Source organism: Plectropomus leopardus, chromosome 14 (assembly GCF_026936395.1).
Source record: "Plectropomus leopardus strain MGB_pleo_1.0 chromosome 14, ASM2693639v1, whole genome shotgun sequence".
NCBI lineage: Eukaryota > Metazoa > Chordata > Actinopteri > Perciformes > Serranidae > Plectropomus > Plectropomus leopardus.
In genome coordinates this window covers 6,035,344-6,049,646 of record NC_142189.1, presented here as the reverse complement: position 1 = coordinate 6,049,646, position 14,303 = coordinate 6,035,344, and the positions used below count along the sequence as shown (strand labels likewise).

Below are 14,303 nucleotides of genomic sequence, written 5' to 3'. Positions count from 1 at the left end.
CGTGTTTAACCTTTTAAGTCAAATTTCTGTTTCAGTGCCAACTATTTTTTATTACACTTTAATCAATATATAACCTTTAGTCACAAACCAAAATTTCACTTCATGTTTTAACTTTTTCTTTTTTTTTTACTTATATACAGTTTATATTTGACCATTAATAAAAACTAAATTTACAATAAAAAAAATCAGTTAAGATGAAACTAAAAACATTTTATTACTGCCAAAGTTCATTGTGGTTTACTTAAACATTATCTGCATTCATGCTGCAGTAATAGCTAAAAGTAGCCTTGTGCATCATGATTAGTCTATCCACTGAGCGACTGCAGGGGGGATTAAGGTATCACTTGGCAAGCTGGTTTTAGAGATGACTAAATGCTGTTAAGCCTAAAACAGCAGAACACACTGCCAAGGATGGTAGACCCTTCAAAGCTGCACCCAGTTGGATTTTTAGGTAAAAATAAACTTTGTTTTTTTCAGCCTCAATAACAAAGCAAGGCTCCAACAGAGAACAAGGTCCCATCGACTTTAAATGAGGCGCCACCGACTTATTATGTTTTCCCCCAAAAGAATCTCTGATCCTGTGTACAGACAACTCTCCTCCAACAGGAAGAGATTAATCAAAACTTAGCAAACATTACAGTCCTCTGTCCTCTTAGTGTAAATCATGACTGACTAGCCAGGGATGACCCCGCCTCACAGGATTTCTGGGTACTCACCATTACCTGTCTCTGCCATTTTTCAGCTGCTAGCACACAGAGTTGCGTAATGCGGTTTTAAATGTCAGCTACTTCATCATCAGAAGAACTCATACAAAGCAATAAAATATAACCAGAAACTACAAAAACTTTCTGAAATGTTACTCTCAAAATGTATCCCGCTTCAAGTAATAAGACGTGATCTTATGATCAGTGGTATGTGAATAATTCTGCTATAATGAGACGTTGTGGTGACATTTTCTTTATATTCTCACTGTTCTTCACTTTGGGTTCGCTGTGCTATTTCTCAACCGAACATCTTTGTTGCTGCCAGATAAAACAAAGCTTTGATTACATCATGACTTGAATTCAAAACTATGTGAAGGGCACCGGGCTGCTGCTTCTTGGGAAATTATTCCCTTTAAAAAGAACTTGGGAAGTTTTAAAGCACAAAGCTTCTTTAGACCAAAAAACCCAAAACAAACATATCACCCTCCTCTGCAGTCAAGTCCAGACCTGCAAGTCGAGCATCACTCATCTGACTTCCCTTCCCGAGGTGTCGATGATGTAAGAACAGTTTATGGGCCAACTGACGCGATCAACCCAGCCGTCACTCAGAGCAAAGGTTGCTGGTACAAATGCCAAAGACTGGCACTGGGACTTAATGCACAAATCTACAATTAAAATTCCGTAATTGATTTATTATTCTTCAAATGTGCAATGGGGGTTTTAAGGTGCAATAATTCTCTATATCACCATCTCAACGGCAATATTTGGTGCAATATTTTAACGACAGCAATCCTACGTGCAATTATTCAAATGTGCAATATATTTTTGCAAATCTTGAACGTAGGCTATATTTAACATTATTCTTACTGTATAAATTCCTATTGTTATTCTTACTTATGTATTGTTCATTGTAGCATTGTCATTGTATATTTTTTCTATTTTGAACTTACATATTAGTTTTATACATTGTATAAATGTTCACATATTAGTGTTAATTGTCTATTACTGTATTTTTTTACATTTATAGTCTCACTCACTTACATACTTTATTTTTCAAAATATTTACATATTGTACTAACTGTTTACTATTACTGTATTTCTATTGTTACATTTATATTTTTATATACATGTGCTTGAACTTATTTCTACATGCGATTATTCTCTAAGCTGGCATTAGAGCGACTCTAACAAAACACAATTTCAATAAAGTTTCTGATTCTGATCTGCAAAAAGTTACACCTGTTTGTCAAGAGTATCGAGCTGGTCAGGGAAATATGAGATATGACCTTTGATGTCATTTTAGATTTTGGATATAGTAAGTATTGTCTTAAGGTATATTTCTCAGATTTTCCACCAGCTTTGTATCAAAACAGTTTGGGTAGTATGTGAAACTGATCTATCGTAAACCTCCCTCCGTCTAATCAGTGCCTAGATATCCCTTCTCCCCCAATGGCGAAACTCCTCTACAATAAGTATTTTATGTCATTTGGATGAGTTTCGCTGGCTCTCTGGGATCTTGCTCGAGCTACAGGTTGTGCTTTCAAATGTTCGTATTGCTCGCCAACCTCGCCTCCACAAACACGCATACAATGAGTATAAAGCCTATCAAGAGACTTACCCGCCCTTCTCTCCGTCTCTAAAACTCGGACTGAAATCCAATTAAACGATAAAACTAGGAAGTACTGATTGAATATTTTTTCAGAATAATGTCACTGCATTGCTTATTTATCTACAAAAATCTTTCCAGAAACATATTTTAGCACCCTATTAGCGAAAGTTACTAAACAGGAGGTGGTTGCAGTAGCGCCACGCAGCTTCCTGCAGAGTGAAACAGAGGCCTAAAAAAATGGAGATCAAATGGTAAAATTAAATAGTGCTGATCAAATAGAAACCAAGATTCTGTTACTGAGTTGCATATTTCTCGCCTCAAAAGCTTTAAGAAACATGTTTTAGCTTACTGTTTAATGCATTCTGGTAGTTTTCTCCCTATGGAGCAAAAGAGTCCTGTTTCTCTGTTTTCTCTGGTCATGTAACACCAGTTTCAAAGTATATGCATTTGTCTGGATTTGCATTATTTGCATTGGCCTCGTTTTATGGGAGGACCCTTTTTATATCAGTGAAATACTTCTTAATAGACTGCCTTACAGTAAAGTGATGTCATTTTCTGAACTTACCAGACTGTTCTAGATGTTACATTTTTTGCCTTCACCCACTTAATCATTATTTCCACATCAGGGCTCAACAATAAGGACTGCCTGATTGCCCGGGGCAAGTAAGATGACATGTTGGACAAGTAAATCTAGCCACTCACTGGTCCAATCAGGTGGTCAAAAATAATAAATAATAAAAATAAATCAAGTGGTAAAAAATAAAACCGCCGTGCATCATTTTTTCTGGAGCTGATGATGGAAGCAGCTTAAGAGTGAGCCATCTCGCTTCCTCCTCATCTCTGTGGAGAGATGCACATGCACACTACCTATCAGGCTCAGGTAAAGGCAAAGTTTAGGAGCTGAATCGTAGGCGAATGTTTAAATTTTCACGGAAACAGGAGTTTAGGTGGATGGTGTTAAGAGGATGTGACTGACATGCTAAGTATGAACTGTGCAGTTTGTCGCAAGTTTAAGAGGATGGCGTATACACAGGATCATTTTTTAATTTATTCAAAGATTAAACCTGACAATTAACCTCAGTCTTTGTTGTTAATTGATAAGTGCTAAAAAAAATACAATTTGATAGGACCGAGTAAAAATTAACTTAAGGTGAGTAGTAGGGATGATACCCATTAATTGGTCGATTAATTGGTTGTTTAATTAATTGCATTGTTTTTGCATTTTATTATATTGTAAAGATTAATTGATGAATGGTTTGTAAATTTTACCAATTAATCAATTAAGGAAAGTGCTTACAATTTGCAACCCTAGTGAGTAGTTTGCAAGTGAAAAAATTAATTTAAATTAAACCCTGCACAATATGTGTAAATATTCTGTGAAAGCACCAACAGTCAACCCTAAAATATTAAAGCAATATCAATACTGAATTATTTTATTAGACATCAGAAATATCTTGATATTTGATTTTCTCTATATTGTCCAGCCCTAGCCCAAGGGGAAAAACGCTAAATATTCTCTTTCACATTATCTGGATAGGAAATGTTATGCCCATGGGGAACAGCAGCCACATTTATGCACTAGAGTAACATTTCCAAACAACATTTGCTACCATCAGAAAATTCCCAGCATGACAGCTGAGTAATATCCAGCTCAATATTATTAACAGCTTTGCTCTAAACACATTTAGGAGAAACGGCTGATAAAAAAAACCTTAAACAGACTGACTGTGATGATAATGATGAACACAGAGTCCAATCAAACCATTCACGCAGACCTCGTAGACGCTAAAATAAGATGATAGCAGAATCAACAACAGGCCCACTCGTAACAGTCTCTGAAACCCAGAAATACGTAAATAGATATTATGTTTTCTGCTGAGAGGACTGCAAAGAGCTGGAGAAAAAACACCAGGATGCCTCATTAAAAAAGCCTGACTATCCCTTTAACAAGAGTTTGGGTAAAGGGCACAGGGAGCTGCAGCAGTCCGAGTCTATGCAAATGGCATGCAGAGCTGCAGCAGGACAAACCAACGCTGACCTGACTGCCTGCTGCTGCTGCTGCACACTGAATAAAGAGTTATTAAGCTGCAAATGACAAAGAGTGGTTACAACTTCTCACCACAGCCGAGACATTTGGAAACACCCTGGTTAATGACGGAAAATTCAATCTTACGAACCAGTGGCACTCGATCTGACCTTCCATCCACCCATCCTTGATGCTAGTGTTAGCGATTAGCAGAACATTAACATTGTAAAAGCTGGCAACCGGCAACTTCTAAATTAACTCAGAAAATGAGGGATAAGAGCTGGCCAGAGATGCTCTGAACTTGGATGTCAGTACCGGGTGTTTATGAGAATTTTGCATAATAATTTTCAATTTGAAGCCATTTTTTATGTTAAAAGGAAACCCATTGAGAGGGGTGGATATCACGTAAAACAGTGGTTTTCTTTTTACATTTTCTGGTTGTAATAAATAGCATAATTTCAGCAATTTTTATTTTGGTGGGTCGTCAGGTTTGGAAGGCATGTTTTCTTGAAAAATCACCAGAAAATCTTATAGACAAAAAAAAGATTACCAAAAAGTTTTAAGGAAAAGAAAATTATTGCCAAAAGTTTTAAAGAAAAAAAATCAATAGAAACTTTTATATAAAAAAATATATATTTTTAAAGAAAAATAAATCATACATTTTAATTAAAATCACCACAAATTTTAAAGAAAAAAAAACGAATTGCAAGAAATATTTTTTAAAAATAGCACCAAATAGTTGTAAAGAAAAGAAAATTGCCAAAAGTTTTTGAAATCACCAAAAATAAAAAAGGGAAAAAAATCAAAAAATATAAAAGAAAAAATCGCCAAACAATGTTTAAAGTAGAAAAAAACACCAAAACTTTTTAAATAAAACCAACCTTCAGGTAGTTTTTCTTTAAAAATCAGCACAAATTTTAGAGCTTTAATGAAAAAGAAAAATCACCAGAAACTTTGAAGAATAAAAACTAAAGTTTTTTTTAAATAATCTATTTTTTTCTAAAAATTAACTAGCCTGAATGGAAAACAAATCAACGTATATATATTTTAATTATTTACTTATTTTTTAAAGAAAACATGGTTTCTAAACCTGTGATTTTGTCCTACACAGGTCCGGGCTAAGCCCCCATGTCATCAAATCCTACAAACGCCCCTGCTTTTAACTAAATGCACTTTATTCTTGCAGTATGTTTTATTTCATTCCGTTTTAAGCCCATGTGTCATTTACATTTTGACAAATAAAACTGAATAAGTGCTCATTTCTCTTATGTGCGGACATTGAACTCATGACTAAGGAGAAATCTGGACCCAGAAGCTGGACCAGTTGGGGACCTCTGATGTAAAACATCAAACTATGTCTAAAAAGGGTTCAACCAGGGGATGAGAGTGAGTAATGGGAGTTACCGTCACGGTTAATGAGTTAGTTAAGCTCAAATTAAAACCAATAGTCCTTAATGTTAATGCGTCAATGCACCGTGGCTAACATAAGCAACCACCGGATTTGATACGGCGGTTATTAAATCCTCCAGGGGACACAGGACGTGAAACCCGGCTCGGCCTGGCTTGGCCCTGATACTCCAGGAGGCAAAAAAACACACATTTCCAATCCGTATTAGCTTAACATTAGCCGAGCTGTTAGCCTCGCATGCCAAAAGGGGGTGAGGGATAGTTAGCAGGCTAGCGTTAGCAACACCAGGCTAACGTTGGGAAGAAAGCGGTTTAAAATCGCACCCCGGGTCCAGTTTCACAGCCCGGACTCCGATCACCATCCCCGCTCCTCTGAACAAGGAATACCGCAATTTAAGGGCCAGGTTTAGCTAACAGAAAAGAGTGCTAGCAAAGCTAATGAAGTCCCCAATCCCAGTCCAGATACATTCCCCTACCCACCTAATAACATGGTCGCTCCCAGATCCACATACCACGGAAAAGAGGAGAAAGCATTCCCACATTACGAGGCAAAAAACTCCTTTTTACAATCCACAATCTGCCGCCGTTAGTGTCCTCCGACCAGATCCCGAGTTGGGCTCAGTTGACGGGGAAGTCTTGTGAAGTTCCGGACGGCCAGTCCGCCTGTATTTTTGGTGTATTTCGGTGTTGTTAGTGTGGTATGCGCTGTAAGCCGAAACCTGCTCCTCTCTGCTCCTCTCTGCTCCCTCCCCTCTCAGCAGCACTGCCAGGCAGTAATGGCGACTCTCTCTCTCCTGCGCTCCTCCACTCTGTGTCTATGTCGCTCTACCTTTTCCATTCAGCCTCTCTCTCTCTCCTTCTCTCCCTCTCTCTTCATCTTCACTTTTTTTCTCATATTTCTATTATATGCCATTCATTGTAAATTCAAATTTATTGTATCAAATTTGTCTTAATGTTTATGTGTCTGTTTTTAATGTGGCATCACATATAAGGTCAGGTCACTTCATTAGTGGTAGTATTACAGTTTTTTAATCAATTAAAATGTAAATAAAAAGCTACGTGTGTGTTTCTATATATATAATTGTTTTATTGTAGTAGTAGAAGTTGTAGTACTTTTATTATTTAAACGTTTTCTAAAAACATGTAGCATTGTATGTGAATTGATTATTATTTAATATTAATATTATTATTGTGGTTATTATTATTATTATATTATTATTAGTTGTTGTTGTTAGTAGTAGTAGCAGTAGAAGTAGTTGTTATTGTTGGTGTTCTTAGTAGTAGTAGTTGTTGTACTTTTATTCATTCAAAAATATTTTTAATTAAAAATAATATGTGGCAGTATATGTAACGTCATTTTAACATTATTAGTAGAAGTAGTGTTTTTTATTTATTTAAAAATGCAAATAAAAAAACAATGTAGCAATATATGTAAAGTCGTGTCATTATCATTATTATTTAAAATTGTAAATACATTTTAAAAAACACATATACAGTAATTTTATTATGTTTTTTTATTTAAAAAAATAAAAAATGACCACAAAATAACAACAACAACAACATAGTCCTGCCCTTGGCAAGTTAACAGACATAATTCATGTTATCAAATTGCTTTTTGCTAAAATAAGATCCAGAATAAACCACAAGGGGGCATCAGGGCAAAAAAAAGCTATTACTATTTACCCCCACTCTCTGTGCATTTTGTATATATTCGTAATTAATCAGGTAACTTGATTAATCTTAAATTTAGTTAGTTAAATTCACCATTTCAGTAATGTGCTTTGTTGTTGCATACAGAAAAAAATAAGAAAAAAATAATTTCTGCACACCTGAGTTTGTGATGGGTGTGTCAGGGGAACAACTCTAATAAAAATAAATTTAAGAATAAAAATAGAAAATAAAAAGTCTGTCCAATGTGTGAGTCCAACATCATTCTGACGTCATATTAACATCCAGTGCCAGCTGGGGAGCTTGCCAATCCAGTCTGTGTGGTTTGTTGACTTGGAAAAGGCTTACAGTGTGTCCCTCACGGTCGTCTTGTGGAGGGTAATGCAGGAGTGTGGGGGTACCAGAGCCACTGCAAGCCATCACTTCCTTATGTAACCAGACTGAGAGCTGTGTGTGTGTGTTGTCCGCAAGAAGTCAAGCACGTTTTCAGAGGGTCGTGCATGTCCTTTCTTCTGTATGTGATCATAATGAACGGGAGCTCGATGGGCAGGCAGGGAGGAATCTCAGAGTGACTTCTCTGCTTTTTGCAGATGATGTGGTTCTGTTGGCTTCATCAGACCGTGACCTCCAGCATGCACTTGGGTGGTTTGCAGCCGAGCAGAGTGTGAAGCTGTCGGGATGAGAGTCGACGCCTCCAGTCCGAGACGATGGTTCTCTGCTTGAAAATGGTGGTTTGCTCCTTGTGGGCTGAGGGTGGGTTGCTGCACCAACTGAAGGAGTTCAGACACCTCGGGTTCTTGTGTATGAGTGACAGTGAAGCGGATGTGTTGTAGATTCAAGATTCAAGTTTTAAGAAAGATTATTGTCATTCAAAAACATGAAGGTGAGAGGAAACGAAACCCCTTAAATATAATTAGGACACCAGAGTCTAAAAGTAGTAGAAGCAAATAAATACAATGAAATAAAACAATAGATTCTAAGTTTAAGCAAAAATAAAAGCAATATAAATGTAACATTGCAAATGAATATTAATAAATATGAATAAATATAAGTATTACTGGATAGCTGCAAAAAACATTTTCAGTCTTTTTTATTTATTATTGTTATTATAATTATTTATTTTATTTTTATTTTCATTTTTTGATAATGAGCATTGGTTTTTCATCAAACAGCTAATCGACTTATCGGGCAGTTGTTTCATCTCTACTTGCAGCTTTAAGAAACATTTGTGCTGCCAAAATACAAGATTAAGAAAATATATTAAAATCTGCTTATGGTAAAAAGTGTGACCACTTAACACAAGACAAAAAAAACCTACAATCTTTATATGACCAACATGCAGTATCACTAATATTCATGCAAGTAGCCCAAAATATCAGGTATTACATCACTCATATGTAAGTTTACTGTGGCTTGTTGAGGGTTAAAAGATTTGTGTTTTGTGTCGACGATATGTGTTTTCTCATTGTGTAACTGTCTCTCTCATCCTGCTTACATAAATATATAATGTGTGTCTCTTTCTGCTTTTGTGTCTCTTTCTTCGTTCCAATAATCCTCTTTATTGGCATGAATGTTAGATGAGCCGCGTTGCCAAAGCATCTAAATACAAATTAAAATCTCCCTCTCTTGCTCTGTCACTCTCTCTGTGATGTAATTATATTGGGGATTTTTTTCCAGTGAAAATTGTTTAATTATGTATACTGTTCCTGCAAATGACAAAAAAAAAAGCAAATTTGCTAATCGTGGGAATGCAGGTTCAGTGTGTGTGATCATCATAGAGTCGCCTTAGCTGCTGCTGTGTTTGTCCTACTTTTGTTGTATAGAGAGCCAAAATAAATAGTAAATCAGTCTATCAGGAAATTAATCTATTCCAGTTTTGGTAATCTCCTTTGTTTTCTTTTTCCCCTTAATAAGTATGTTAAAACAACATTTCTGGAACGTTGCATCACAATATTGACAGTAATGAAAAGACACTGCAGCCGGGGTTGGACAACGGTGGGCCGTGAGTGCACAAAGGAGTCCTCAGTGAAAATCCTTCATTTATATTTCAGTTGTTCTGGGTTTGGGATCAATATGGGCTGCTGGTTCCTCTGGATTCCCCTGAGTGCAATGCCTTGTTAATGAGCCTCAGAGCTCAGAAAGACTCCACTCACCCAGATAAGAGGGAACACACTCAGCGGGGATGGGTCAGAAAATCTAAAATTATCCCTAGTACACGCTGAAATTAAAAGACACATATAGCGTGAGACTGAAAATGTAGAGATCCCTAAAATAGCAGCTCTTCTCCCAGAGAAAAATCTCCAAAACAGTCAAAATCTGTGGGAAAAAAATCATTTTGATTGGAGATGCTCTGTCTCCTTTAGTTTAGTTTGGTTTGTTCTTCTTTCTCTGGATAACGAGCAGACGCCACGTCTAAATATATCCAGCTGCTTCACTCAAGTCTAATATCAGAAAATGTTTCTGATCTAAAATAACAATGATTAAAAGGTGTGTGTTTGGGTTCAATTAGTGTCAGAATTAAAAAGTGAGAGCCTCTTTCTGTCTGAAGTCGCTTTTTTGCAGCAATGATGTAATAATCCCACTGGGACAAATCCATCAGAGGAGGAGCAACGGAGACCAATTTGTGGACATGTAGCGGGGGGACAATTAAGGGGGCATGTCCAGAAATGTAGAAGCAGAAGATGGCTATATCTGTGCCCTTTCATTAAAAATCATTCTGTATACCAGCGCTGAAAATAGTTGGCCAGTTAATCAATTATTCTTTGAGTGGAAATTGCAAATGATTTCCATAATCAATAAGTCATTTAAGCACATTTTTAAAGGTCCAGTGTGTAGGATTTAAGGGGATAAACTGAATCATGTTTTCTTTACCTATGTTTATATCTATAGACTGTACAGTGAAGATGGATGACATGATCCACTAGCTGAAGCTGGCTAACGACACTTGAGCACAATGCATAATACTTGCCTTGACTTGCAAAAGAAATTTTGCTTTAATACTCCTGGGCTGTCTGATTTATATCAAGCTAACATGCTGCTTTAGCGAGGTAAAATACATTTCGGTACATGAAATTCTCACCAGCAGGTCATGCTCCTTGTCTGAGCTCTGAAGCTGTGTTTCTCAAACTGTCGATTTCTTTTTTTTTGGCAATATTTCTCCTTGCTGCCTGCAGCCTTTGAAGCAAACATTTTCACTGACCTCCATGCTGCTTTCTTCTTTTAAGCCTGTTTTCAGTCAATTCAGTCTGTTAAGCAGTCAATCCTTTATTTTTAACGGTTTTTCTAGGGGTTTATTAAAGCCACTCACCTATGCAGGATATATTGGGTGAATAGTTTGCACCCTCCGTTGTGAGGATCTAAGGACAGAGGGATGCGGTGTGTTGTAAAGCCGAGGCTAACTGTGATTTGTGATATTGGATTTTGTAGATCAAATTGAAATTGAATTGAAACGACTGTTTTTACAGCCCTTTGAGGGATCAACCTACAACAAACTTTGACTTCACTAATCTGTAAAGAACTTTGGGTTGCCTTTGGGTATGAATGTGCTACATAAATATATCTGCGTCACCTTTGCCTTAACTAAATTATTCTGAGAATATGTGGTAAATTGTCACATATACTCTACAGATGAACATCTACAGACAAAGTGAAACATTCGAATTGTGGAATCTCAATTAATAAGATGTTGAAATGCTACAAATACTCTATAAATGATCAAGTATCCAAATACATCTGATTGCTAAAATGTGAACTTGGGCTTTGTGAAATTGCAATTATCATTTTTCATTCACAAAAAAAAGTATAAATTATCCATTAATGAAAACAGTCATCAGTTGAACCCCTGCTGGATTCTTTATTCACACCTGGAGTGAAAAAATACAAAATGCACATAGCAATAATGCATCATGTGCTCCAGAGGCCTGCAGAGAATTTCTGCATACTGTACAATAAATACATTTATAATGCGTAATATCCATCATTATCTATACCTGCTTACAGGGGTCGTACGGGGATGGAGTTTCTCAGCTCACACAGGGAGACAGGAAGGGCACACCTGGATGCTCACATTCACACCTATGGGCAATTTAGCAAATATATAAGCCTGCATGTCTATGAATTGTGAGAGGAAACTAAAGCACCCAGAGGAAAAACTTTACAACTGAATTTTGATTTTACATCAGTAACAACCCTTATTTTAGCAGCTGCACGCTGGTATGAACTAGAAACACATGCAAACATTTCTTCACCTGCCATATATTGAGAAATGTGGTAAATCAACACAGAAGTTTCTGAGAAGGTTGACTTGTGTGAGTTATTTGAGGAGTTAGAGAGCGCGTGCAGTGCAGTCGGTGGCTGCCACAGGCGACCCCTGCTGCAGGCGCTGCACCATCAGCACCTCCATATGGAATCTGCAGATATTTCACTTTCTGTCAGCCTTTCATGTTTCACACCTTTCTGGTTTGTAAAATCCTGACAGGGCGGATTTTTTTTTTCTTTTCTCAGCATGCATCCAGTTCCTTCACTTCTCTCCAAGCCTCGAAGTTTGTGGTGCTGTAACACAACACTGTCAAACTGGGATGTCTGCAGCAGCAGCGCGGGCCTCGGTGGTTGGCTGGAAGAAAAGAAGAGGCAGAACTTTCGCTCTCTTCAATCTCTGCTGACGAAGTTCCTCTGAGCAAGGCAGGATGTTATGGTGCGTCTGCTTTAAACAGCAGCAGAGGCAGGAAGTTCAGTTTCGGGTTAAAGTAGCTTTATGCGTCATTCATTAATTATAGTGAGTATAAGAGGAACAACATACAGTTCCTGTGGAATCACAAGCTGACGTTCAACAAGTAATTAAAGACAATAAATTCAACACAGCTGGATGAGAACGGGATCATATGAACAGGAAAACTGATGAATGTGTTTGTTGAGGAGCAGACACGAGCAACAGATGTAAAATAAAAAAGTACAGGAGATGGTGTGGGAATGTAAAATATCCTCAAGTAAAGAAATGTGTACTAGTACTTTTGTCCCACTTTTAATTCTATACATTCAGTGCAAAGATCTGTTGTGTTAGTTTTGTTATCAGCTCCAACAAAAGGTATCAAAGCCTTTATTTGAGCAAAAATTGTATTGTATTGCATTTAACACCTTGATGTATACAAGTGCATTGTAATATGGCAGTATATATACATGTCCTGATACATGACGCACCCACATAATCAGAGAAAACTTACCTTACCTTGTTGGCTCCGCCCATCTCTACCTGCAGGCTACCCACAAAGATAAAAAACAAAAAACAGCAAGAAGAGCACTGACAATGTCGGTGTCATCACACAAGTGACACCACAAAATGAGTCAATGCTGACAGTTAGGGCATGTGCACGTGGTGTTCTTTTATAGTGTGTCATTACAAAGTTATACTGCCAACTACTGGCCTGACATGCATACTACAGTATTTTAGGTTGTTTTTGGTGTATCTGTGTACACAAGAATTGTTTCGTAATGTCATCACATGAACTCCAATTTCCATTTTTAGACTTTTCCATTTTTAGTAAGGCCTTTCTTGTCCAAATGTGGCCTTAGTTTCACATGGGACATAGTATGAGTAGTCTGGGTGAAAGTCCTGTGCTTTTTGGACCCATCGACCTCCAAGCCCCACTTGATTGATTTTGTGCACTTTTTACTAAACTTTACTTTGTGCTCTTTTTATACATTTTTACCTGATGTCTAAAAGAGACAGGTTTATATTGGAGTTTGTTGAAAACCTGGTGCATCTCATACGAATACTAAAGGCTGCATTGTGTGTCCGGATTTGATGTCACTTTTTTTTGTTACACCCTGATAACGGCTGGAGGAATACAGATATCTGTACAAAATTACAAACTTAAAACACAAAAAGTACCCCCACCCACCTCTCCCTTCTGACTTGTGTCTTTTTGCTTTGCTTTTGACTTTTGAATTGCTAACACAAGTGAACTTCCCCAGTGTGGGATTAATTAAGTTTATCTTATCTCATTTTATCTTACAAAACATACAAGAACTGCATCAATCAAGTGTGACAAATGAAAAGAAAACATGACAAATTCAGTTCTTGAGCCAAAGGGCTCAGCTGTGTTAACAGTGTGAATCCAATGTGTGCGTCTTGCTTGCACAAATAGAGGCTGCAAATCAAACAGTGTGCTCAAGATCCTTCTTTTCCCTTGAAAGTTAGCTGTCCTTTAGCTGGGAAGAACCTGATTTAGCTGCTAGAAAATGCACAGAGAACTACATTTCTACTAAATATAAAATAAGACAACTTTGGAAAATTGGATGGAGTAGTTTTCCTCTAGTGAGTCTGCTTGGCTAAACACATCCAATCAGAGCTTTATAGGTTGTATTTGGGACATATTTCTTTGACCGTCTTTGCAGCAGCTACAGCTTCTGAATGCATGATGTCTGAATATGAATCTCGCCAGACAAAGCTATTTATATACAGCAATAAGAGAACTTGTAATGAGTTAGTTTCCACCCCAAGTGACAAGAATGTAAAGCATCTAGTGCAAAACGTACACACTGACTCCCGTCTGACACATTAGCAGTCATTAGCATTGCAAATGTAACGCTCTCTGCTGAGGTGTAGAGCAAAACACACATAGTGATTCTTGTAAAAAAACTGACAGGTGCAATAAATGAAGCAGAGGAGCGTTTTCAGTCAACCTGATAAGTCTGATGGGAGAGCTTTAAATCTGCAAGGTTGCACGTGTTCACCTTGGCGCTGGGTTTGCAAACATTTCTCATACAACTGTGAGCATTTCAATACAAAAAAAAACGTGCAGGATTTACAAAAAATATAAATATAAACACTATTTCATCTAATGTTTTATATATGTGTCTATTTTATCCCTTCAGCGCTATTTTATTACTC

The 14,303-nt window shown here is 37.1% G+C and overlaps 1 protein-coding gene across 2 annotated transcripts in view; it reads right to left on the bottom strand.

Annotated features, from left to right (window-relative positions):
- The window catches only part of arhgap5 (Rho GTPase activating protein 5), a 66,865-nt gene extending 60,326 nt beyond the window's left edge, over positions 1–6,539 (bottom strand). Inside the window, exon 1 of one of the 2 annotated variants that reach the window (XM_088087334.1) lies at positions 6,227–6,539. The gene's annotated coding sequence lies outside the window, so the exon portion shown is untranslated. The remainder of the gene's footprint in view (positions 1–6,226) is intronic. The other variant, XM_088087335.1, reaches the window with a different exon arrangement.
- Positions 6,540–14,303: the final 7,764 nt, after the last annotated feature.